Raw genomic sequence first — 18,444 nt, 5'->3', positions numbered from 1 at the left:
ACCCAGACCACCCCCCACTGAGCTCCCTGCACTCAAACCCCTACCCTGACAAGCCCAACCCCCCTGCACCACCCTGAGCCCCCACATCTAGACCCCCATGCCACTGACCCGCAACTAGCTGCACCCAGACCCCCACCGCACGAAGCCCCACTCCCCCCAGCACCCCAGACCCTTCCACTGAGCCCCAACTACTTTTACCTGGAAGCCCCTGCAGAGTCCCATTGCCCCTGCAACCCCACACAATGAGCCCCTGTGCATCCAGATCCCCCCACACCTAGACCCTCCACCGAGCAGCCTACACCCAGAGTGTCCCAAACAGAATCCTCTCACCCCACACTGAGCCCCTCCACACTTGGATCCTGCCTGTCCCACAGGTGCGCCTAGCATAGAGGGGCAGGGCCCCAGGGTGTTTCTGGGGTATATTCAGTCCTTGTGCTGTGTCAGGGTCGGGTGCAGCCTCATCACTGAGTCCTTGTCCCGGGCGTGGGGGATGGGGAGGCTGCAGGGTGATCTCCCACCTTCGTATAGCCAGTGGCCTGTGCTCCCTACTGCCATACTGAAGCCTCTGCATTTATTTATTGACAAATGAAGCTTGCAGAATTTTAAAATATTGTGTGCAGAACTTTTAATTTTTTTGCACAGAATACCCTCAGGCATAATAGTTGTGGACAAGACATGTGAGGAGACTGCATAAACTAAGGTAAGACTGGGAGTGGCCCCTGGATTGTGCTTGGAAAGCATCTGCAACACCCTGTATCTCTATGATCTGGAAACATCCTTCACCTCTTTGGATCTCACCCATTACTAAAGAGGCATACAATTAGCAGGAAAATTAAACCACGGATGGGACCAAATCCTCTACCCCAGCTGACTGGTTTGAGACACTGATGATTCAACAACAAGGATTTACTAGAATATGGAATCGTCTCCTTAATGACATAAATAGTCATGCTCCTTCCCTCTTGCCTAGGGCTCTACCCAGAGCTGACCGGGGGGGGGGGGGGGGGTGAGGGAGATAATTGTATCAAGGCCCCAAGTCCAGGGCTCCCCCGAAAATGTCTAATGTCTGTGTAAAGAAAGTGAAATTGCAGTGGGTGGGGCTCCAGTGAACATTATGTACTAAGGCTCCAAATTTCTCTTGAGGGGCCTGACTCTACCACTACTACTAACAAGAAAGTGCGCTAAAAGCAGCATGGCTCGATTCAAATCTCACTATGCTAGCTGTTCGTTCCATAGCAGGTGTTCAAGCTCATAATCTGTGAAGAGTGAAGGCCACTGCTCCAAATGGACATGCCCTAAACCGATCACAATAAAGTGTTAGGCAAATCAATATTGCATTGTAAAACAAATATTTTTTCTCGCTCTGCCTCAGCGTCCCAAGTGCCAGATGCATATTCCACATAGCAAAGTAATTTTTACAATAGTTTGTCACTTTAACAGTCAATGTTGTCAACTAGATTTTCCTCTATTAGTGTGAGCGAGAGGTTCATCATAGTATCTAAGAAATCCTTCTGGAGTTTGCTTTGCTTACAGATGGTGGTGCTAGACTCCCGTGAGCACCTACCATCTCACTAGCAATGCAGCATTTCATCCTCTAGAACAGGGGTGACCAAACCGCAGCTCGTGAGACGCATGTGGCTCTTTTACAGTTAAAGTGTGGCTTGCGGAACTCTCCATGCCCACCCCTCCCCCATTCTCTGCCTACCAGACTGGGTGGGGGGGAGGAGGATGCTCAGGGCTTCTGCCCTGGGTTTGGGTGGTGGGGCTAGGGGCTTCTTCTCCCCAGCAGGGAGGGGGGTCTTGGGGCTTCAACCCCATAGGACATGTCTGCCAGGACTCAGGGCTTCAGAAGGAGCAGTGCTGAAGCCCCAAGACTCCCCCTCCCCACAGGGCAGAAGCTCCAAGCCCCGGCAGGTGCCTCACAGAGAGCTGAAGCCCCATGACACCCGCTCCCCACAGGGCAGAAGCCCCTAGCCCCACCATCCTGCCACGTGGCTGAAGCCCCAAGCCCCGGAAGGCACACCCCAGCTTTTGAACTTCTGAAGATTGTTGTACAAGTTTACCACGCCTGCTCTAGAAGCTGCTGGGCATCCACACTAAGAGGAAACAATTAGGATCCTTCTCAGGACACAGCAACCATCGCACAGCAGCAGAATCTACACACAGGGTAATGCTTTAAAATTACAGGAACATCAATTAAACCAATATCCTCTGAGTTATATTTCTATTGAAGTAGCAACTAGAGACCTTGATCAGGATTAGGGCCCCCAATGTGCTAGGCACTGTACAGACATTTAGGCCCCAATTCTTTTTTGTGCAGATGTACACTGGGAAAGGGAGGGAGGCAGGGGGATGCAAAGGTGGTTTTAAGACAACTTTGCACCTCTGGGATTCTGGGCCCAGTCCCCAGCTGTTCTAACCAATGGTAGCTTTGAACAGCTGCCAGGGAGCCAATCTGCCACCTCAGAACAGCTGGGAAACTGATGTTCTGGCCCCATATTTCTGCACCCCTCTCACACCTATGACAGACAAGGGGTGAGAGGTGGGGAGCAAAATAGGGCTACCTATAACATTCCTCCAAGTTAGTTCCCAGTTGGAGAAATGGACCTGGGTTCTGTCCAGAATCAGGGCCAGAGTATGAAACAATCCTTGCCCCGAAGATATCAAGGCTGGGGGATCAGCAGAGATCAGGCAAAATACATAACCAAGTCAGTCCTTCACAGCACCCTTGCATAATCCAGAAATCCATCATAAGTCCTTTCCACCACAAAGTCTAACCCAGTCCCAACATTCAATTCTCCTTTCTTAATGCAAGGAAGAGGGGTCACTTTGAATCTTGAAGATACTCACTAATTTCACAGTTCAATTTGAGAAATTACATTAGCCTCCTTCATTTCAACTTGTTATAATATGATACTTCATTTCCTGCCCTAAATTCTTACATAGCACTGCTATACTCTGTTAGACAGCTGCTGTGTTTTCATCAGAAGTGGCTGCTTTTCAGTGCTCACAAAGTGATCCTCACATACAATCTGAAAAGCACTGAGATATCCTTCAAGATGAGAAGTCTAGGTTATCACCCTTCTTTATTAAATAGACTTTCTACACACTCTTTATGCTTACAACCTTCCCCCACATCACTGACTTGCAAGTTACTTACTGCACCAAGTCTGCCTTCTAAACATACCACTATTTTAGATGGAAAGTGGTGTTACATGGACTGTAATCAAGATGTAGCAGCTATAGAAATGCTGTGTCCTGAAACTTCTTGGTGTATGAATGCAACAGCTTGTTAAAAGCTGACATTTCAGTGAGCACCATTATAATTAAGGTTACAGTGGGACTTTCATTACAACCCTCCCGTTTTCACAAGCTCAAATATTCTCTTTTGGAGCTGCAAACTTTGCTCTCTGGGTTGCAACCAAGCCAGGAATTAATTTGTATTTATTTTCAAGAAGTCTAAACACAATCCTTCCCGCAGTTTTCAGTGGTGCACAGTGTGACCAAGTTAATATTACTAATAAAACCCAAACTTCTGCATTCCCTGACTAACAACAGAACCTTTTTTGAATTCTAGGCAGTGCTACCACCTCTGAATATTATTAAGGTTGCCTCACATTTCCCATTATAAATCCTTGTTTTTAATTGCCTATAGCTTTGCCAAATTTTAACCATTTGGGCTCCAATTTCCCATGCCAGGTGTCTGTTTCCAGCTGAACTTCTTTTTAGAAAATTTCAGCCAAAACAGTTTCTGAGAACGAGGCTAGGGAAAAATGTCTGACACAGTATAGCAGTTCTTATGTTTTGCCCATGTTAAAAAATTCTTTGAAAAGTTCTGGTGCCCCCATGCTTTGGAGCAGGGACATGAAAAGGGGAGGGGGGCTGGCTAGCCTTTGTGTCAGGAATATGCCTTTTAACATTCCCATTAAAATTTTCACAAATTAGGCCAAGCTATAAGCTTTGGGGAGGGGAGGGAAGAATCACAGTTCATACACACAGTGGAGGCTTCTTTGATTTTAGTAGCTAAAAATATCTGAAGATTCTGTCCTTACTGACCATGCTTGAGACTGCACGTGCTCCAGCAGCACGGAGCAACTGAGCATGCTTCAGCTCCTCCATGTGACTGAACTACACACGCACCATCCCCACAGAGCATGCTCCACCCCAGGGATACAGGCACAAAACCAAACTTTCCCCTGTAATGGCAGTTACCAGCTGCTCCAGGTTGTGGCGGGACCACCAGACATTAGAACTGAGAGCAGGGAGCCTTCTCTTCCATGCTCTCAATGATCTCCCAGAGGGCATTTAGGCAGCATGGAGGAAGAAGCTGTTTGATTCAAATGCACAGAGGACAAAAACTGAACTGGGAGGGGGGAAAGGAGTAGAGTAGGACAAAGTGTCTGGTTAAACTGGCACGGGGGGGGGGGGGGAGACACGACAACATAGACTGGGCATGGAGACTGGGAGCAGGGGAAGTAGAGACTGGAACTGATTGGACAAGTAGGGTGAGACTGAGAGCCGGTGTGGTACACAGTGGGATGAGGGGAAGGGAAGAGCCTGGGAGAGCACTAAGATCAGACAAGGAAGTGGGGAGACTGGGGCTGGATGGACAATGAGTCTGGGACTAGAAACCAGTGGTGGGAAATGGGGATAGGTGGTTTGAGCGGAGGCAGATCTGACAAGGAGCAGAGGCGCAGGGCATGAACTGAGTGTGCCTCAACAAGGGACAGGGAGGGGAGAGACTGGAACTAAGTGTGAAGAGAAAGGGGGGAGACTGGGACTCAGAGTGAGCCTAGGACTGGGACAAGAAGCCGGAGGAGGTGAGACTGGGGCGAGGAGCCTGCAGTGGGGAAGAGACAGGACAGGAACAGGACTAAAGGGGTCAAACTTGGGGGGAAAGGGAAGAAGTCTCTGTACCCACCACAGCACATTTCTCTCCATAGTCTGGAATGGAACCCAAGATTCCCAAGTCTCATCATTCCTCTGCTGTCAGCAAATATCTGTTGAAACTGATTCAAAGTATGTGTCTCATCCCCCTCCAGTGCTGGTCCACACAGAGGATGCCAACCTACTATTGTTATTGATTACTCTGTTAGCTCAAGTAGCAGAAGTCCTTGTGGTGGATCTAAAGTTTTCAACCCTGCAGATGACCCACATGGGTGTCAATGTGATGCCACATGATGGAATTGGTCTTTTTTGGTTTGCTTTTTTAAAAGCTAGGAAGTGACACACACACACAAATTATGTTAAACAAACATCAGTAAGGGTTGCAAAGTTAAGCACTCAAAAGTTAGGAAATGCCAGAATTAAGGTGGCCCGTGCAGACCTAGTTTGGCTCCCTTGGGCATATGTGTTATGATGCTACCTTTAATTACATGATCATATACTATTTGTTTCCACAGGACCCCAGCCTCACTCAGGGCACAAGATGGATACAACTCAATTAATCAGCAATTATTCAATATTTTGTTTTCTCATTGTTTTGTGTGTGGCTCCATGCCTTGTTTACTGCACACTATTTAAACCCTGCTCTGAAGACAGAATTATTAATTTCCTCCTGGGCTTTCTATGGAGCTCATCCCTATACTATGTAAATACTTCACAAACAATTAATTTATTTCACCACACCCCTATGGGAAGAGGGGATGATAATATCCCCATCTTATGGATGGGGAAATAAGACACAGAGATCAAGGTCAAAATTTCTACTGATTTTGGGTGCCCAATTTTAGATAACTAGGACCTGATTTAGAGTACTTAGCATCATACAGGACTTTATATGTTCACAGTACACCTCTCACTGACTTCAGTTGCTGCTGTGAGTGCTCAGCACCTTTGCAAGTCAGACCCTGAAGTCTCAAGTCAGGCATTCAGAAAATGAGGAACTAATATTAGTGGTCACCTGTGAAAAGTTTGATTTAAGGGACTTGCCCAAAATCACACTGACTCTGTGGCCCATGGCCTGCCGGGGATGTTTGTTGAAGGCTCCTTCACAGAGCCATGAACATGGACCTGTACCTGGCGCAATTCACGAATTTCCCCAACACCTGTCCTTCCTGCAGTGTGGGGGAGACCCTAGCATGTGTCTACATAGGGTATGTCAGGTTGCAGCCCCTCTTCCAGCTCATCCAGAACCTCTTACTGAGCTGTACTTTCCCCTGTTCCTGGCACACCACATCCATGGCCCCACAAAGTTGTGAGACCTTCTTGTCAACCTTCTCCTGGCGCTGGCCAAGATGACAATCCACGACTCCAGGAGGAAGAAGCTAGATGGGCAGGGGTGCTCTGTGACTTAGGGCCTATATCTGTTCCCTTGTCCATTCTCACCTTCAGGCAGAGTTCCTCCTTAGATGCCTCTGGATCCCTCGTTATTAACCTTTGACCTCACTTCCGCTCCTATTTTTTTTCACTTTTTGCCCCCAGAAATCACTAGTAACCTGAGTTCAGTGGTTCTGCCCCTTTAGCGGAGAGGGCAAGCCTTTAGTTTTGGGCAATCCTATTCCTGCCCTTCCTGGTACTACTAACAGTACAGTGACTCTGTGGAAGAGGTAGGAATAGAATCCAATTCTCCAGGGCAGCATTCACTTGTCTTAACCACGAAACCATCATTTCTCCCCCTGCAATTCCTTGCCTCATTCACTACACATCTTCCAACTTCTGCAATAACCAAGGCAGGGTCCTATAGACCAGTGCTTCTCAAGCTATCTGATGTGGGGGACCGGCAATTTTTTTTTTCCCAATGGGCCAGGGACCGGTGCCATATTATTATCCTATTTGATGCTCTTATGAGGAAACTCGTCACGGACCGGCAGCCGATGGCTCGCGGACCGGCACCAGTCCGCGGACCACCACTTTGAGAAGCACTGCTATAGACAACAGCTGACTGTCTCCCCATATTCATCCCCGGAGCAGGTTCATCCTGTGCACTAAAAGAGGTGGAGTCTGGTGTAAAAAAAATAGTATGTGATCATTGTGACTGAATGCCCCTCTGCAGTCACACCCTACACACTACTGTAATAATTTTTGTACAAAATATGCCTGGTGAGGTATTATTTGAAAACTGATAATACATTGATCAATATTTTTGTGTAATATATGTATAAAATGCATATTAAGAGTTATGAACATAAGCTGAAATTATGACTGAAATGTGTTTACCAGACAAGTCTGAGGAGGGGGTAAACCTGTTTCTCAATCACAAAGGACACGCTAATGCCTCTAGCCAGGTGTCAGCAAAGTTGATTGGCAATCACCGGTCAAGTGGCCATTCTTTGGCAACAGAGGACGGCAGGAATAAATCGATCTGCATTTTAGTAAGCAACAACATGGAACCTCTTTCACTCTCTATCCTCACAGTGGGAAGGCACTTTATCCCTCAGACAAATGCATTTCAAAGGTTGAATGGACTATGAAAGCGAGGGACAAAAACACACCAGGTAGTCTCTTTCGCTTCCTATTTCTTTCACCTAAGACAACAGCCTTTGGACTTTGGGAGGAGTTCTGACCTGAGAATTTGGTCAGCCCTGTTGCTAGGAACATGTGGTAAGGATTTTACCTTGAACCAAGTCTAGTTTGTTAAGTTTTAGTTACTAGAAAGTGTTTCATCTTTCTCTTGTAACCATTTCTGACTTTAATACCTTATACTTGTACTCATTTAAAATCTACCTCTTTGTAATTAAACTTGTTTTATTCTTTAATCAAAACTAATCCAGTGTTGTGTTTAAACTGAATTGTTTGGTGATGCCAATTAAAGTACCAAACTGTTGTATATTGACCCTTTACAGAGGCAACAGACCTCTAATATCTGAACTGTCGCGGAGAGAGCTGTACAGTGCAGAAAACACCTTTTGGGGAAAATCCAGGACCGGGAGTGTGTTGGGGTCACCCTGAAAGTGGAAGCCAGAGCGTGACTGGAATGCTGCTGGCAGGCTGCAACTATACACAGACACTCAGGCTGTGACCTGCATGCTGTTTTGCTGTTTGTGAGGGGTCCAGCTTGGAAACTACAGCAGCAAAGCATTGTGAGACACCCGAGACTACAGGGCAGGTGGTGACACAACCCCTCACTAATCTGGACTGTACCCCAGAATGTGATAATCATGTAATTGACGTCTCTATAATAATAAATATGCTCACAAGGAGGCCAAATTAAGCCTGTATAGGCAATTTTAAATCTGACCTTTCTAAACTTGTGAGTGCTGCACTTTGTTATCTTAAGCATTATTCTTTTAACATGGCTTTCTGTGTACAGTTTAATTTACTTAAAGAGGCTGTTAGACCTTAGAAGTGATGAAAACTACCATCTAAACCATCTTTTCCTAAGCCACAGGAATCAACTATGGATATCTAATGAGGACACATGAAAGACAAAACAAGTTACAGTAAAAATTACATTCCATGAATTCGACAAACAGGTCAGCACTGACACAGCTGGGACAGCAAAGATAATTTGGAGGGCAGCACAGCAGGCACTGAGGATTCCTGTTATTCCCTCCTTGTATGAAACTCCTCAGAGGAAGAGGTGTGCTGGATCTCAAGTACCAGTAGGAGTAAAGCAAGCGGGTCTGCTGGCTTTGCAAATAAATGCCCTTTCCCAATACAGATTCCTGCGTGAAGCAAGCTGGTTTTGTTATTAGTAACACAGGTAAGGGAACTAATTTTAAAGTACTTTTAACCAGCTAGTGACTCACTCAAGGTCACATGAGAAGTCTGTGGTAGAACTGAGAACACAGGAGTCTTGGCACTTAAGAACCCCTTCGTCCAAATCTTGCTCCCTCGCCATTCTCTCTTGTTTTTACTATTTAAGCTTGTCTCTTTCTTATTGCTGTGTCAAGTGTTCGACTCTTAAGACAGCATCATATCAATGCAAGCCAGTGTCTCATTTCCTGAAACCAAAGCTTTTGCTGATGCCTCCCTTGTTGTCATCAACCCTGCAATTTGCCACCCCTTGCTGTGCTCTAACTCAGACCAATCTTCTTGTGGCAAGGACCATTTTATTTTTGCTAAAGTGCCAGGCTCATCGGTGATGCTATTTGAATAAACACAGAACCAGACGATACCAAAGAGAAGGGGTAAGACAAAAGTATTCATTCACGGGGGGAAGGGGAGAGGTTTTGTATATCCCGCTGGGGCAAGTGAATGTTATGGTTATAGTTAAGTCCTGTCCATTCTATGGTAATCACCATGAACTTTTGACCACAGCATAATTAGGGAACCAGTGTAACCAACATATGGCTTCATTATAAGTCTGTTGGAGTTACCTCTTCAAGAGGTCTTGGGGGAGAAATTCACATAATCCAAATTCCACTCCCTGGGCTGCCACAGGGTAAATTCCCTTCTTCTAACATTTATAGACTGCTTCAGGACACAGACACTATGGATGACGACCAGTCAGACATCTCCACTGGTGCAGCATCCACCACCAAGATCTATCACAATGTGAGATCAGCAGATGGATGAAGAGCTGCTGGCCCAAGAGCAAGCCAGGGAAAGGAGAAGAGATACAGATATGTAGCTGGGGAGCGTGGGGGGAATGATGCCAATACCCTGCCCTCACCATTGATTAAGGTCCTCAGACAACAGATCATCCAGGTACTAGGACCCTTTGGGGCCCCAGTGCTCCTCTCTCCTGGACTGCCCCACTGGTGGGCAGCGCTTTCTTCCACCCACTGGCCAGGAATCTCTGCCTGTGACGAAGCCCTCGCCCCGGGCCCTCCAGCTCACGCGCCCCGCTTGGGCGCAACAGCCGCCGCCCGCCTGCGGCCCCTCAGCAGCGGGGCTGCGGAGCGACCCAGGGCAGCGCCGCGAGTCCGTGGCCCCCGCCCCGGGGGGTCACCGCCCTGCGCCCCATCTCCCGAGCCCGGCACGTTGGGACCTGCTGCCCCAGAGACGCCTGGCCCGGGGCGCCCCGTCAAGGGGCTGGACAGAGCGCGCCGTCCGGGGAGCGGGGGCGGCCCTGCTTCGGGCGGCGGCCGCTCTGGGGCCGGGCAGGCCGCGGCCCAAGCCCCCCAGCCCCGGCCCGGCCCCGGCCCCCTCTACCCAGCCCGGCCCAGCCCCCCCGGCCCAGCCCCTCGGCCCGGCCCCCTCACCTTCAGCACCCGGATGCCCCCGCGACTCCCGGTCCGGCTTCCCCGGGCGCTGCCGGCTCCCGCCACCTCATCCTCCTCCGGCTCCGCCGCCTCCATGGGCCCCGGCTCGGCCCCAGCCTCCCCCATCAGCAGCGGCGCCGGGGCAGCAAGCGCCTCGCGCTCGCGCTCGCAGCCGCGGGATCCCAGCCGCGCCCACGGGCTCATTAGCATAACGGACCCCGCCCGCCGAGCCCCGCCCCCTGCCGGAGCAGGGACCGTTCCTCAGGCCCGGGCCCCCTCAGCTCCACTGCAGCTTCTGCGGGGGGCAGGTTAGGGCACTGGGGGGTGCCTAGCCAGGGGGGGAAGAGGAGGCAGGCTAGCCCGGGGGAAGAGGAAGGGGGGCTAGCTAGAGTGAGCATTGGGGAATGCCTAGCCTGGGGGAAGAGGAGGGGAGGTTAGCAGGGGAGAGCATTGGGGGGTGGCTAGCCTGGGGGGCGGGAGAGGGGGCAGGCTAGACAGGGGAAGGGGAGAGCATTGGGGGGTGCCTAGCCTGGGGGAGAGAGAGGGGGCAGGCTAGACAGGGGAAGGGGGGCTAGCAGGGGAGAGCATTGGGGGGTGCCTAGCCAGGGGGAGGGGGGCCTAGCTGGGGGAAACAGGAGGGGGGGGCTAGCAGAGGAGAGCATTGGAGGGGTGCTCACCAGGGGCAGAGCTAGTAGCACTAGGAAGAGGTGCCCATTTCTCCAAGGCTGGGGGTGATAGAGAACATGCTATGGCTAGATAACCAGTCCTCTAGGAATAAAGCTCTCATGGTCATGCAGGCTCCCTTCGCTGTAGTGCAGGGATGAAAATGGACTGTACACCAGGCCCCAAGGACTGCAACAGTTTCCACAGGCCCTGGGGGTCGAAGAGCCCCAGTACTGTGGAACCAGAGCCAACAGGGGCAGCAGGTTTGTATAATTTTTGGTGGCATGCAGAACGGGTCCAAGCCACCCCCAAAACACACACCTACCTAAGGCTCTGGGAGGGAGTTTGGGTGCTGGCTCTGGGTTGGGACAGAGGATTGGGGTGCAGGGCTGGACCAGGGCTGAGGAGTTTGGGGTGCAGCAGGCAGACTGTGCTGGAGCAGGAGGCCTCCCTGCAGCCCTCTCCTTGCCTGCAGCTGCCATGCGCCTTCTCCCCTCCTCCCTCCGCAGCCACCTCAACCTGCCCCCAGCACCGCTCCCCTGTAGCCTGCAGCGGCCGGCAAAGGAGGGCAGCGTGGAACTGCAGGGAGCAGCCGCCTGCTGCCCAGGGCAGGGATGGCCGCTCGAGGGAGGCACACAGGGATAGCTGCCGGGCCGGGGGAAGAGACCCAGCCCCGAACATTGGTGGAGATAGGCTCCCCTGGGTTCTGAATTTGCTGGAGCCTGGGCACCACAGGCCCATACAACTCACCACGCCTGAGAGCCATGTCAGAGGCTTAAGACAGCAAAGCTCAGAAGTGAAGAGTTTCTGGCACTAGCCTTCACACTCCTCGTCATCTCCAGAAGAGCAGGGACCTCAGTAGCACTAATGCCAGGTAGAAAACCATTTTGTCAATAAGTGTCCAGAATCAAGATCTCTCTCAAAGTCAACCAGGGGGCCTGAAGAGCTTCCCCAGCACTTGATAATTGACACAGCCCTCCTGCTCTTTACAGATCAAACACACCTGGATTTTGACCTCCCAAGCATAAGGGCAGGTGGCTTTTTTAGTAACCTCATCCATGCTGCCTGCAGGGCCAATGGCCCCAAGGCAGGGAGAATAGCTAGAGGGGGAAACTGGACCAATGTGTCTGATATTAGGGGAAGCAGCCCAAGAGATCTAGCCATCCCTGATTTCCCCCAACAGCACAGGCACTGAAAAAAGATTGACTAGGTGACTAGTTAGCTAACTACATTAAAAAGCAGCACCCAAAAGGTGCAGAGAAAGAGAAAGCTGAGACGACTAGCGTTAAAGACACAGTGCTCCGAGCTCGCTCCACCATCAGTAGTCAAAGGAAAGTGGAGGGAAGTGTTTCCACCCTTGTGTGTGTGGAGGCAGTGACCACAACGGACACTCCTTTCTGGCCAATACCAAGGGCACATTCACCTGAGGGGGGGTGTCCACAGGGAGAATTTCCAAAGGAGGATGCACCAGATTGTAAGTAAAAGTTCACATGCTGGAGTATGATGCTGAGGCAAGGGAAGGATGCTGTGGCAAATACCATAACCAGAGAATCAATAAAGAACTAGAGAAGTTCATGGAGGATAGGTCCATCAATGGCTATTAGCCAAGATGGGCAGGGATGCAAAACCATGCTCTGAGAAGTGTCCCTAGCCTCTGTTTGCCAGAAGCTGGGAATGGGCCACAGGGGATGGATCACTTGATGATTGCCTGTTCTGTTCATTCCCCCTGGGGCACCTGGCATTGATCACTGTCGGAAGACAGGATACGGGGCTAGATGGACCTTTGGTCTGACCCAATATGGCCGTTCTTCTGTTTGCTTGTTTTTGGAGTGTTGTGAATGTCATTCTTTTTATGCTGGAAAGGTACTATCAAAGAAGAAGGTTTTGCAACATTTCCTAGAGGTGCTCAGACTTTGCAAACAACCAGTCTCCTTTGGAAGTTCATTCCGTAGCCATATCCCTTTGACTCAGAGCACTTTGTCCCTGCACTCATGTGCTTCACTTCGGGTTTTGTGATCTGCACTGTCCCATAGGAGCAAAACTCTTGGAGGTTCAAAGATTGATATTTGGTCTCTTATGCAGCTGGGTGTAACAAGGCACTGGTCCTGGGATGCACATGCACCCGTTCCAAGACTGGCCCCCTTTCACAGAATTGCTTTTCAAGTGAGGGCTCTGAGGGAATAGGAAGGTCATATCACTATGTAAAAGGGCATGCTGAGAGATATAAAGGCAGCTTGTGTTCTATTAGGAAGACTCCAAGGATAGAGACAATTTTCCACAGTTCCCAGGCAGAGGGAAAGGAACCTGCAGGGAGGAGAAGCCTGCTGGGAAGGTAGTGATCAGACTCAGGGGTAGGCAACCTATGGCACACATGCCCAGGTCCTGGCCACCGGTCCGGGGGACTCCGCATTTTAATTTAATTTTAAATGAAGCTTCTTAAACATTTTAAAAACCTTATTTACTTTACATACAACAATAGCTTAGTTATATATTGTAGACTTATAGAAAGAGACCTTCTAAAAATGTTAAAATGTATTACTGGCACACGAAACCTTAAATCAGAGTGACTATGAAAAAATCCTCAGCTGAGAGATTTGCAGGAAGAAAATCTCAGCTGGGACAGGATTATAAAGGACCAGGAAGTTCTGGAAAGAGGGCAAAACCCTGGTAAACGATTGGAAGAACTACTGAGCACTGGGAAAGTCTAAAAGGAACTAGTGAGCCTGGAAAAGCAGGTTGGGAGACTCTGGCTTTGAGCTGTTTTGTTATTATGTTCTTAATTGCAGCAGACAGGGGGCCAAATGTTAGGTCTTCCCAGCAGACAGCACCAGATGACTGACTGCAAAGGGTCAGATCAGAGCAGCATTACTTTCAACTTACTCTACTTTGGGAAGCTCTGAACAGCACCAGGTGCACTAGAGCTGTTTGTCTGCAGTCAGCATGACAGACAACTCAGAATTGTTTCACATTTTTACCGTTACAACCACAAGACCTAGAAACTTACCCTTAAAAAGCAATGCTTAAAGCCTCTGTAAATCTAGGAGCTCTCCCATTCTCACCCTCACCCCCCTTATGAAGGACAGTTTTCTTTCAAGAAGATATTTCAGGCCTTGAAGGCAAATTGGTGGGGTGCTGCCCTCAAAGCCTGAATATCTGCCTCAGCAGGTGCAAACGAACCTTTCAACTCTCTGTATGGTGTTGGACAGCACCAACAGTAACAATCTGCTGCAATTAATGATCATGTGAAAAGTGCTATCAGTCATTTCCAGTTACTGCAGACAAGCGCCTACCCAAGTGAGTGGTACAATTCAAACCCACCTTCCTGCCTCAGGAGTTCCAAGCCTAGCGTTAGTTGCTGTTTGAACTTACATTTTACAGAGTGACAAGGTGGATGAGGTAATATCTGTTATTGGACCAACGTGAGAGACACAAGAAGTTAGTCCAATAAAAGATATTGCCTCACTCACCTTGCATTTCTAATATCCTAGGACTGACACGGCTACACCAACACTGCATTTTACAGAATGACAGTCATGAGCACAGCCCTACTCTTTCTGGTAGATGTGCAATTGTTCTCAGCTTTTTCTTCCCATAAAACTCAAGAAGCTGTTCTGGTTTCTCCCTTGTGGACTTTGATCTGTAGGTAAGAAAATGCCACCTGAATCCTTATCCCAAGGGTGGCCAACCTGAGCCTGAGAAGAAGCCAGAATTTACCAAAGTTCATTGCCAAAGAGCCACAGTAATATGTCAGCAGCCCCCCCCATCAGCTCCCCACCCACCAGCAGCCCCGCCAATCAGTGCCTCCTCCTCCCTCCCCGCACCTCCAGATCATCTGTTTCCTGGCATGAAGGAAGCTCTGGAGGGGAGGGGGAGGAGCGAGGGCATGGCAGGCTCAGGGGAGGGGGCAGGAAAGGGTGCAGTGGGGGCAGGGCCTGTGGCAGAGCAGTGAGCACATCGGGAAGTTGGCGCCTGTAGCTCCAACCCCGGAGTCGGTGCCCATGCAAGGAGCTGCATATTAACTTCTGAAGAGCCACATGTGGCTCCGGAGCCACAGGTTGGCCACCCCTGCCTTGTCCCCTTTAATTCTTCTCTTTGAGACAGTCTCACTGACCACACATCTCTCCTCTAGGACAAAAGGGTATTGTTTCTAAATTACTTACTTTCAAAGCTGAGAGAAACCAGCTATGATTCTCTCCTTCCTCTACATTATAAAAAGACTAACATTATAACACCATAACGTAAGATAGCAATACACCCTCTGCTGGATTAGGAACAGAGGAATTGCCAGGCTGGATCAGACCCAAGGTTTATCTCATCCAGTATCCTGCCTGACACGGGCCAGAACCAGATGCTTCAGAGAAAGATGCAAAACCCCAGCAGTAGACATATGTAATAGTCTGCACCTCCACATTAGGCCTTATCCTGCTCTCTACTAGTTAGAGTGTGGCTTAAACCCAGAAGTTTGAAATTTAAAATCCATTCCAGAATTTTTTCATTAATTATGTTGTCAGATATTTTTGTTATCCATATATATGTTCAGTCCTTTAGTAAGTCTTGTTACGTTTTTGGCCTCAATGACTTCCTGTAGCAATGGGTTCCACATTCCAATTATGTGTTGTGAGTAAAAGTATTTCCTTTTATCAATTTTGAATTTCCCATCTTTTAATGGAATTGAATGTCCCCTTGTTCGTGTCATGAGACATGGAAAACCGAAGCTCCAGATCTACCTTCTCTAGACCATTTTTAATGTATTTCTATCATTTCTCCTCCTATTCATCTCCTTTCTTTTCACATGAGAGCTTTTCTAGGCCCTTGATCGTTCTCATGGCTCTTTCTGAATCCACTCTAGTTCTGCAATACCCTTTTTGAGACTGGGTAACCAGACCTACACATAGTATCCAGATGAGTCTGCATCATTGATTAATAAGCCATTAGACTATTCTTGTATTATTCTCCATCCCATTCATTACTAATCTTAACATCTTTGCTTTTTTGACCACTGCTTCAAATTGCAGATAGTTCAGTAGAGACCTTTGGTTCAGTGATGCCCTGGTCCCTTCCCTGAGATGATACTGTTAATTTAGAACCCTATAAATTGCATGACTAGTTTAAATTTTTCCCTCCAATGTGCATTACGTTGGCACTTAACTTCATTTGCCATCATGTTGGTCATTCCCCTAGCCTGTTTAGGTCTCTCTAATGTTCCCCATAGTCCTCATTGCTCCTGAATAACCTCAACACTGCCACCTGCAAATTTCACTGCTCACTACCACCTTTTGAGATCAGTAAATATATTGCCTCTTGTGGCAAAGATTGAGATAGAGTGTTGGACAAGGAGAGAACTAAGCTCAAAAGGAAAGATTAAAATACAGGAAATTAAGGGGAGAAAAGTTTGTGCAAGCAGTACAGGGTATATACCTAGAAACAGATTTGGCATTGGCTGAAGAGAAGTGGAACCACCTCAAAAGAATGTGAATAGCGGTGGCATAAGAGATTTGTAGATGAGGCAGATGGTGGACCAAGAGAAGTGCAGATAGCAATCCAAAACAAGAAAATGACATATAAAGAAAAAAGTCGTTAACCCATCAAGTGCAAATGAAAGTGAATACAAAGAAGCAAAAGCGATCTGTCAAGTGATCAGTTAAGGAGGCCAAAACAAGTGCCCTAGATAACCGTACACTGCACTTGTAAACTACCCACAGCTGGCTGTCAAAAAGATCTATATCATTGCAAAAATTAGTCGCAAAGGGAAGAAGGGTAATATTGCAACAACATTTGTGAATGATGAGCAAATGAGACTGCTAGTAATACCTGAACAAGTGAAGGAGAGATGTAAACAATACTTTGAGTCTCTTTTAAATGAGGCAAATCCCGTTTTGGTGGAGTTGTCAACATATGATCCTGATGTGGTGCCTGAGATGACAATGGAGGAAGAGGTGAGAAATGCGGTCCAAATAATGAAGAACAGTAAGGCAGCGGGATGAGCAGAATGGTTAAGGCATATGGGGAAAGATTGGTGCAAGTCTATCTTTGTCCCAATACATAAGAAGGGTAGCATCCATTAATGTGGAAACTATCAAGGGATAAGTTATTGTTGCACCAGATGAAGATACTGGAATGCATCCTGAATACTAGAATTAGGAGAGTTGTGGAACCTGTCCCTGAACAAGAACAGTTCAGCTTTAGGAAATGAGGAGGAACCATAGATGCCATGTTTACAATTCTTCAAGGGACAGAGAAGTGCCTCAAACAGGGGTGAGCAAACTACAGCCCACGGGCCAGATCTGGCCCACCAGCTGTTTTAAGCCGGCCCTTGAGCTCCCACCGGGGAGCGGGGTCTGGCGCTTACACCACTCTGGCTCTCCAGCCGGGGAGCAGGGTTGGGGGTCGCTCCACACTGCTCCCGGAAGCCGTGACATGGCCCCCCTCCGGCACTCCAGCTGGGGAGCAGGGTCGGGCGCTCCTCCATGCAGCTCCCAGAAGCAGCGGCATGGCCCCCCTCCGGCTCCTACACACTCCAATGGCCCCTCTGGCAATCCAATGGGAGCTGCAGGGGCGGTGCCTGCGGGCGGGGCAGTGTGCAGAGCCGCCTGGCTGCGCCCCAACATAGGAGCCAGAGAAGGAACCTGCCACTGCTTCCGGGAGCTGCTTGAGGTAAGCATCGCCTGGAGCCTGCACCCCTGAGTCTCTCCCCACACCCCAACCTCTTGCCCCAGCCCTGATCCCCCTCGATCCCAGCCCGGAGCACCCTTCTGCACCCCTAAGCCCCTCATCCACAGCCCCACTCCAAAACCCACACCCCCAGCCAGAGCCTGCATCCCTTCCCGCACCCCAACCCCCTGCCCCAGCCCTGATCCCCCTCCCACCCTCTGAACCCCAGTCCCAGCCCACAGCACCCTCCTACACCCCAAACACCTCATCCACAGCCCCACCCCAGAGCCCGCACCCCTGCACCAGCCCAGAGCCCCATCCCGCACCCTGAACTCCTCATTTCTGGCCCCACCCTGGAGCCCACACCCCAACCCCAATTTTGTGAGCATTCATGGCCCACCGTACAATTTCTATTCCAAGATGTGGCCCTCGGGCCAAAAAGTTTCCCCACCCCTGGCGTAGAGCACTAACAGGATAGCTTCTGGGCTTTTATAAGACCTAGAAAAGGCAAATGGATCAAGCAGACAGAAGGATACTCACACCAGTACTGAGGAAGTAGTGTCCGATGATTTAATAACTATGGTGAATGCATAACAGTGATCCAAAGATATTTTGGAATAACAAGCCCCTTTGAAATGGAAGTTGGACTGTATCAGAAGTTGGCCCTTAGTCAGCTTCTGTTTATCATATTGATGGACTATGTCAGCAGGAAGATCCCAAAGAGAAAAGGTGAGAAGCTGCTATAGGCAGATAACATAGCAATAAGGGCATCCTCAAAAGAAGACCTAGAGGAAATAGTAAACCAGTAGTTTGACCAGCTAAGCAGGCATGGGACAAAAGTGAACATGACTAAGACCAAGGTCATGTGGATCATTAGGAGGTGCCATAGGGAAACTGGATATAGAGATTAATGGAGTAAGACTAAACCAAACTGATCAGTTCAAGTACCTTGGTAAATGGGTTATGGAAGCAGGCATGCTTGAATGTTAGATTCAGTCCAGCCTGGGGAGTGCTGGACGAGTGTGGAATAACATCTCAGGTG

General features: G+C 49.0%; 1 protein-coding gene across 1 annotated transcript in view; it reads right to left on the bottom strand.

Moving 5' to 3' along the window:
• LOC112103878 (PH domain leucine-rich repeat-containing protein phosphatase 2) overlaps positions 1-10,148 on the bottom strand; it is a 125,454-nt gene extending 115,306 nt beyond the window's left edge. The window contains exon 1 of the mRNA XM_024195851.3: positions 10,089-10,148. The gene's annotated coding sequence lies outside the window, so the exon portion shown is untranslated. The remainder of the gene's footprint in view (positions 1-10,088) is intronic.
• Between the last annotated feature and the right edge of the window lie 8,296 nt (positions 10,149-18,444).

The sequence above is a fragment of the Terrapene carolina genome, unplaced genomic scaffold (assembly GCF_002925995.2).
Source record: "Terrapene carolina triunguis isolate 2854851 unplaced genomic scaffold, T_m_triunguis-2.0 Scaffold32862, whole genome shotgun sequence".
Classification (NCBI taxonomy): domain Eukaryota; kingdom Metazoa; phylum Chordata; order Testudines; family Emydidae; genus Terrapene; species Terrapene triunguis.
The sequence above is the reverse complement of the archived record's forward strand: the minus strand, read 5'-3'. Positions and strand labels throughout refer to the sequence as shown.